This window comes from Ochotona princeps, chromosome 12, assembly GCF_030435755.1.
Source record: "Ochotona princeps isolate mOchPri1 chromosome 12, mOchPri1.hap1, whole genome shotgun sequence".
In the NCBI taxonomy this organism is placed as follows: Eukaryota; Metazoa; Chordata; class Mammalia; order Lagomorpha; family Ochotonidae; genus Ochotona; species Ochotona princeps.
The window spans coordinates 25,066,866-25,073,910 of record NC_080843.1 but is presented as its reverse complement, the minus strand read 5'-3'; the positions used below and the strand labels follow the sequence as shown (position 1 = coordinate 25,073,910).

Here is a 7,045-nt window from a genome sequence, read left to right as displayed (position 1 = left end):
TAACTTGTATGGTTGCAAATGCATTTCCCTTTAAGCCTTCCAACTACCTGCTTTGTATCGCAAACCAGACACCACTCTTCCTTGAATATTTCTGAAAATCAGTGATCCCACTGCAGTTGGAACTCTTCTGTCTGTTCATTTCAATGTCATTCTTCAATAATTACCAAATGAATGTTCTGCTCACCTCCAAGCCAGTAGTGAAGCGCTCCATAAACCAACAGATCAAACATCCCTGCTCTCATTCCTTCTCCACCAGGCCCTAAAAAAGAAAGCACTCAGATCAGGAAAATTATTTCCAGAAGTGAATGTTCAGAGAAGTGTTTTGTGACTTTCAAGTCCACACCAAATCTAAAATTTTGAATGTACAGTATTAAGCACTTTCATTGCAAGATACTGTTAAATGTGGCAGAGTACTTGTATATATGCAAACCATACAGGAATATATATATATACATATATATATATATATATATATACACACACACATATATATATATAACAAGTCAAATACCTAAATGTTTGCTATTACAGTACATAGCTGAATGTGATTAATGTATTAGCACTTTAGCACCCACCTCTACCTATAAAATACAGCTGTGTTTCAGAAAACTCTTTCTTTTTTAATTATTTCCATGGCACAGTAAATTGAGGTGCCTACTTCCCATTAGAATGTCAAAGAAACCAACTTTCCCCATTCTTTCACAGAAGAGCCACAATCTGAGAAAGTCAGCTGCCAAAATTTGTTTTTTATATGAACGGTTCTATGATGGAAAAGGCTTGGAATCTTGAATTCCCAGTTATGATGTCTTGACAGAGATGTTCCTTCTCTGGAAACATCCCCAGCCTTCCCAAACAGCCTCAGGTCTTGACTGTTATCAAGTCCTGCTCTCAGCTTTCCAACAGATTGGCTGAGCACCTGGCAAATTTCCATATCCCCTACTTTTTAAGTTGCCCAAAGTCAATTTTTATTGTTTATAACCAAGAACCCTGATGATAAGTTACTTAGGAAATAAACCTTAAATAAGGACATACTTTAAATACGTAGTTGCATTCTGGGTAATTAATACATTTAAAAGCATGTATTTTGATGATCCATGAGTCAAGAGGCTACAGGAAAGCGAACTTTTCAGGCAAAATAGCTGCCCTGGGCTCTTTCCAGGAGAATGACAAGAGTTGAGAAAAAAAATTTTTTTAGACTTGCCATGGGTTTGAGAGAGACAAAGGCGCCATAAAGAATTTTGCAGTTACATAGGAAATCTAACCATGATCCAGACTGCAGCAGAGGTTGTTGCAACAGAAAGACAATTACACATTATTTTCTAAAAAGAGAGAAGTCCAAGATTTCATTATGGAAAAAAAATATAGTACATGCTTTAAATAACTAGATCATATAACTAGAGTTGATTAAACTAAGTAGATGATAATAAATACACATAGAAATAAAAATACATAATCCAAACCTGTTAATATGTTCTAAAGTTTGTTAAAACCTTCAATGGAGTATTAGCCAAAATCAACAATAGTAATGTTCAGCAAGAACTCCAGCAACATAGGAGTCAATCACCTGTTGGTATCAAGAAATTTCACATTATAGCAGCTACTTTAATTCTTCATTGTATGTGTAAGTGACTATGTTCACAAGGCTGAGAACATTTTATTGTTCACCCTATGTGACCTTTATTAACAGCTCCTAACTATTCTGATTATTCCGTATCATGAGGAAATGAGAGGATTTCTGAATTGATGCGAGAGTCTTAATGTTGCAGAACTTAAGGTCTCTTTTATAGACTTATAATATCCATTCTCTCCCTGTGCAGTAAGTCTGATTTAATTATCTCCCAGAAATCAGTAAAGATACTATTTTTGTCTTTGCTTGCCCTTAATCCGTATTTGATTAAAGTACTGCATGCTTAATTGGGCTGTATTTGCCTCAACCTCCTCAATTCTAAATATCAAAGGCTGCCTGAGACACTGGTGTGGTTTTTAACAGTCTCCTTAGACTTAACAGCCTGTTCAGAGATAATCAGTAAATCAGCACAAACCTCAGAATTTCATCTCCTGTGTCTTGAACTGCCACACCTCTGCTCATCTTCCAAGCTGACGTTTCCTTCTGTTTCATAGGTGTTGCCTGAAAGGAAAGAGAAGATATTTTTAGAAATCATAAGGAAGTGGAAAATCTCTTATTCCCCTTTCTAACAGGCTGGACTCTTTTTCAATCTTGCAGGTCTTTGAAAGGCCTTCAAGTGCTATTTGATTGAAGCCCCTGCAGTATTGACAAGAAAGGGCTTGCTGAAAATTCGAGCATTTGAAAAGGTAAAAGAAAAACATAGGTTCCCTGTCAACACATATTTTAAAAGAACTATAGGCATCATGGTGATGCTTTTACCAACAAGTGAGCTTTTAAGATTCCAAAATAAAGCGAAAAAGAAAAGGAGAGACAGCAGTCCTCTCTATCCAAGTGGGAGATAATATTATACCAACATTAGCTGCCCACCAGTAGACACTGCCGTACACAAACAGGGCAAATTTGCATCACAGACACAGTTGATAAAAAAGACTGACTAACCTCACCCTCCATGTTCATTTCCTAAAATGGGCATAACAGAACACCACTAACTAGATGACTGGAAATTATAGAATTTCTTTCTCCCTTGGATTGTACAAATCCAAAACCAAGGTGTTTCCAGACATGCCTCATTTCAGAGATCTCTCTCCAAGCCTCTGTGCCTGCCAACTGTCCTTGGTCTTTCTGACATGCAGCTCCATTTATCCAACCTCCACCACTCTTTCTACATGGCGTTCTCTCTGGGTGTTCTCTCTATGCCCAAATCTGTCCTTTTAACTGATAGGCCTGCCAGTTTTTTCATTAGGCACACCATAATCCAAGATGATTCAATTTTAGCTTTATTACATATGCAAAATCTCTGTTTACAATTAAGGGTACATTTACAAATACCCAATCTTACAACTTGAACACATCTCTATAGCAGACACAACTCAACAAATCAACACTCCCTTAACAAAGTAGCGTGTGCTTCCCCTTAGAGCCATTCCATGTTCATCAGCACATTCAGTCCTCCCTAAAAGATAACTTCATTAATACTTCCTCAACTGTTACTCTTTGAGAGTTATTCAAATAAACCAATATGTACAGAGAGGTTCCCGACGGTGATTACTACTTACAGCATACTTGGACCCATGAAAGTGAGCTGCCATATCTGGTGTTAAACTCTATATAGCTGAGGACAATGTGCTACTGATCTGAAGTTAAAAAGTGCCAAGCAAAGAATATTAACTAAAATAGAACAAAATTTTGCCTCTGTATATATACAAGAACGAGATTGGGGTTGGCATTGTGATATAGTGGGTTACACCTCTGCCTGCAATGCCAGCATTCCATAAAGGCATCAGTTCATATCCCAGCAGTGCCACTTTCAAACCAGCTTGCTGCTAATGACCTGGGAAAAACAACACAGGATGGCCCAAGTGCTTAGATGCCTTCCACTCATTTAGAAGACCCGGACAAAACTCTTGGCACCTGGCTTTGGCCTAGCCCAGTCCTGGCTATCATAGCCATCTAGGGAACGAATCAGCAGATGGAGAAAATTTTCTCTCTCTCTCTCTCTCTCTCTCTCTCTCTGTGTGTGTGTGTGTGTGTGTGTGTGTGTGTGTGTGTGTATAATACTGCCTTTCAAATAAGATTTGAAAAGAACAAGGTCAAGATGATTGGCTCTATTCCAAATAGACAACATTGAAGGCAAAGAGTGAATGCAATGAAGAAGGCTTTGTAAAACATCTCTGTACTGTGATTTAAAAAAATCACATTGAATTGTTGTTGCTTATTCTTGCTGTTCTGAGACTCTTCAAATCTGTTAATACATAGATTGTAAAAGCATTAAGAACATACTTTCATTTTCAATTTTTTTAAAGATTTATTTTATTTTTATTGGAAAGGCATATATACAGACAGGAGACAGAGAGGAAGATCATAAGTCCAACAATTCACTACCCAGGTGACTGTAACAGCCAGTGCTGTGCCAATTCGAAGCTAGGAGCCAGGAGCTTCTTCTGGGTCTCCCTTGTGGGTTTAGGTTCCCAAGGCTTTGGGCTGTCCTCGACTGCTTTCCCAGGCCACCAACAGGGAGCTGAATGGGAAGTGGAGTTGCCGGGATTAGAACCAGCACCCATATGGGATCCCGGTGTGTTCAAGGCCAGGACTTTGACTGCTAGGCCACTGCGCTGGGCCCTTCAATTTTTTTTAACATTCTCTATCTGTCCTGTGTTAGCTGTGTCCCTCTCCTATGGGACACATTCCCCACTCTCTCCTGCGTTAGTTGCTTTCATTTTTAGATGTGGATCAAGCATTTTCAGCTCCAGCACCAGTCTCACTAAATGATTATATTGTCCTTTGTTACTTAGTGCCTATCTGAAGATTAGACTTCCCAGCTCAGCAATTTGTCTCACGTCTATGCGAAAATGAACTCCACCCAGAGCTGGAACAAGAGCATCCAGTTCCCTGTGACCCTGAGAGCTTAAAGCTGCTGGTAGCTTCCGGCGAGCATCTCGCCAGGCTGCTACCCAAAAATCACTGTAGAGTCTGAACCCCCAGTCTATGGGACCCGTCGTGTGTGAAAAGTTGTAAATACTAATATCCACCCCCAATTCCATGCCACAGCTAAGCTCCTACAAGAAATTCACTTATTTGAAGTTTTTCCAGCTCACAAGAATTAGAAATAAACCCAGGAAAGGTAAACATCTGGAAAATGTATAATGAAAGGAAAGGCAAAGCTATCCAAGTAATGCCATCTCCTTAAAGGTCACTATGTCTGGTGTTGGCACTGTGACTCTACTCCCCACAGAGCTTCCGGAAGCAGGCCCACAGATGACACTTTTGCATAACTTGGGTGATGAAGGCAGGAGTCTTGAAGTAACAGACCTGAATAAATATTCCATTAGGGAAAAAAAAAAAACCCATGTCCACTGAAGGAAAATGAGAGCAATAACAGAAATCTTGGAAAAAGAAATGGCATTAGATTATACTCTTGCCCCAATGGCTAACTCCTCATCCCTCAGCCATCCTCTTTTAAAAAATATGTATATTTATTTTATTTTTGTTGGAAAGGCAGATATACAGAAAGGAGGAGAGACAGAGAGGACGATCTCCCATCTGATGATTCACTCTCCAAGCAGCCGCAATGGATAGAGTTAATGCTGATCAAAAGCCAGGAGCCAGGAGCCTCTTCTGGGTCTCCCACATGGGAGTAGCATCCAAAGGCTTTGGGTTGTCTTCAACTGCTTTCCCAGGCCACAAGCAGGAAGCTGGGTGGGAAGCAGAGCCACAGGGATAAGATCCAGAGACCACATGGGATCCTGGCGTGTGCAAGGCAAGGATTTTAGCTGTGAGGCTACCGTGCCAGGTCCAGCCATCCTCTTTTGTAATCTGTTACTTCTTTACCCTAAAAGCCAAATGAATGCTTTATCAACATCTGAAAACCCAGGTTACAAGGGCCTGCTTCCTCTGTCCACAGGAAAGCTACCTAGAAACACTGTCCCCGCTCTGCTGAGGAGCTGTCTCATATGCAGAAATATCATCAATCAAAACTCTTTTGAATTTCTAGATGAGAGAAGAACTCTAGCAAAATGGATGGACTGAACACAACCCAACCTTTACATCTACCTCCTTCAGAAACCTCCTCCCTAGTTCCCACAAAAGACATCATTCAGAACACCTAGGCCACTTAGTGGATGCTGCTCAATTTGCAAGATGCCTTAGTCATGCAAAGTCAAGTTTTTTGGTTTTGGGTTTTTTTAATATTTAGGTGCAGCAAAGCCACTTTATGTCAGACTTGATAGCCACCTCCCTCATCTTTTTTGGACACACTGCTACATCTTAATTCCCAATTCCTCTCATCTTTAGATGTGACTTGAATCTGAATACTAACATGTGGAATTTATTTGTGTAAGATATGTGTAAGACTCACAGGTCTGACATGTGAAATTTCCATTTTCTCCAAGCCTTGCCTTTTCCCCATCCATCAGCTTGATGCACTAAACAGAACCACACTGGAAGCTGTAAGGCAATGCTGACAGATCCAGAGACAAATAGAACCCATTACTATGTCACATGAGGAATAGACAATTTACTGTGCTCTAGCCTTTGTATATTCCTTACTCAAATGTGCTACAGCGCTAAATCTACATTAATTACTACACACTTCTTGCTGAGGAGTCCACCATGGCGGTCAGATGCTTTCCTCAACATCTTTGCCCTTGAACATTTTACTGAACATTTTCCTTCTAAAAACATAATAAGTAATGTAAAAATAAAAACTCATCCCGTATGGATGCTAAAGCTTAACTGAATGACAGCTTTCTATAACATTTTTCAGTAAAACACAGCAAGTTCTAGAAGGGGACAAATTTTGGATCTTAGTATGGTTTGAGTATGTCGCCAAAAGGTTCAATCTTTGGCATCTTAGTTCAAAGTTTGGCAATGTTGAGGTGCAGTGGGACCTTTATCAGGTGGTGCCTTGTACAGATAACTGGGTCACCAAGGGCACCATCCTTGGAAGGATGAATAGAAGGTCTCAAGACAGTTTCCTCAAAGTGGAGCCACCCTACATGCTTAGTCCCTTCTTATTGGTTTTCTTCCCATTTCTAGGCTACATATGGCACAACTAAAGCCACCCCACAAGAAGTTGAATAAATGAGGCCATACAATCTTAAACTTCAGACTCCCAAACTGCATGAACTAAGTTTTCTTTCTCTATAAATGTCCCATCCTGAAATATTTTGTTATGGCAACAGAAAACAAATTAATATATATTCTACTCATGCAATATTCTGCCCCCTTGATGCATATCAGCTTACTTTAGTTCTCTGATTCTACATCTTCTCCAAATTTGGGATCATCTTATCCTAATTAATTGTTAGGATAGAGTTATAAAGAGCAATATTGTACAAATTAGAACAAACTCTTTACACAGGGGCTGGTACCTAGAAGATGCTCAAAAAATACAAGTTATTCTTATCATTATTGCTCACA

The 7,045-nt window shown here is 39.6% G+C and overlaps 1 long non-coding RNA gene across 1 annotated transcript; it reads right to left on the bottom strand.

Annotated features, from left to right (window-relative positions):
* Positions 1-229: 229 nt before the first annotated feature.
* LOC131481562 (uncharacterized) lies at positions 230-6,072 on the bottom strand. The gene is made up of 3 exons (XR_009246391.1): positions 5,982-6,072; positions 2,043-2,128; positions 230-259 (listed from the first exon to the last, which is right to left on the bottom strand). It is a non-coding gene; the product is annotated as an uncharacterized LOC131481562 (long non-coding RNA).
* Between the last annotated feature and the right edge of the window lie 973 nt (positions 6,073-7,045).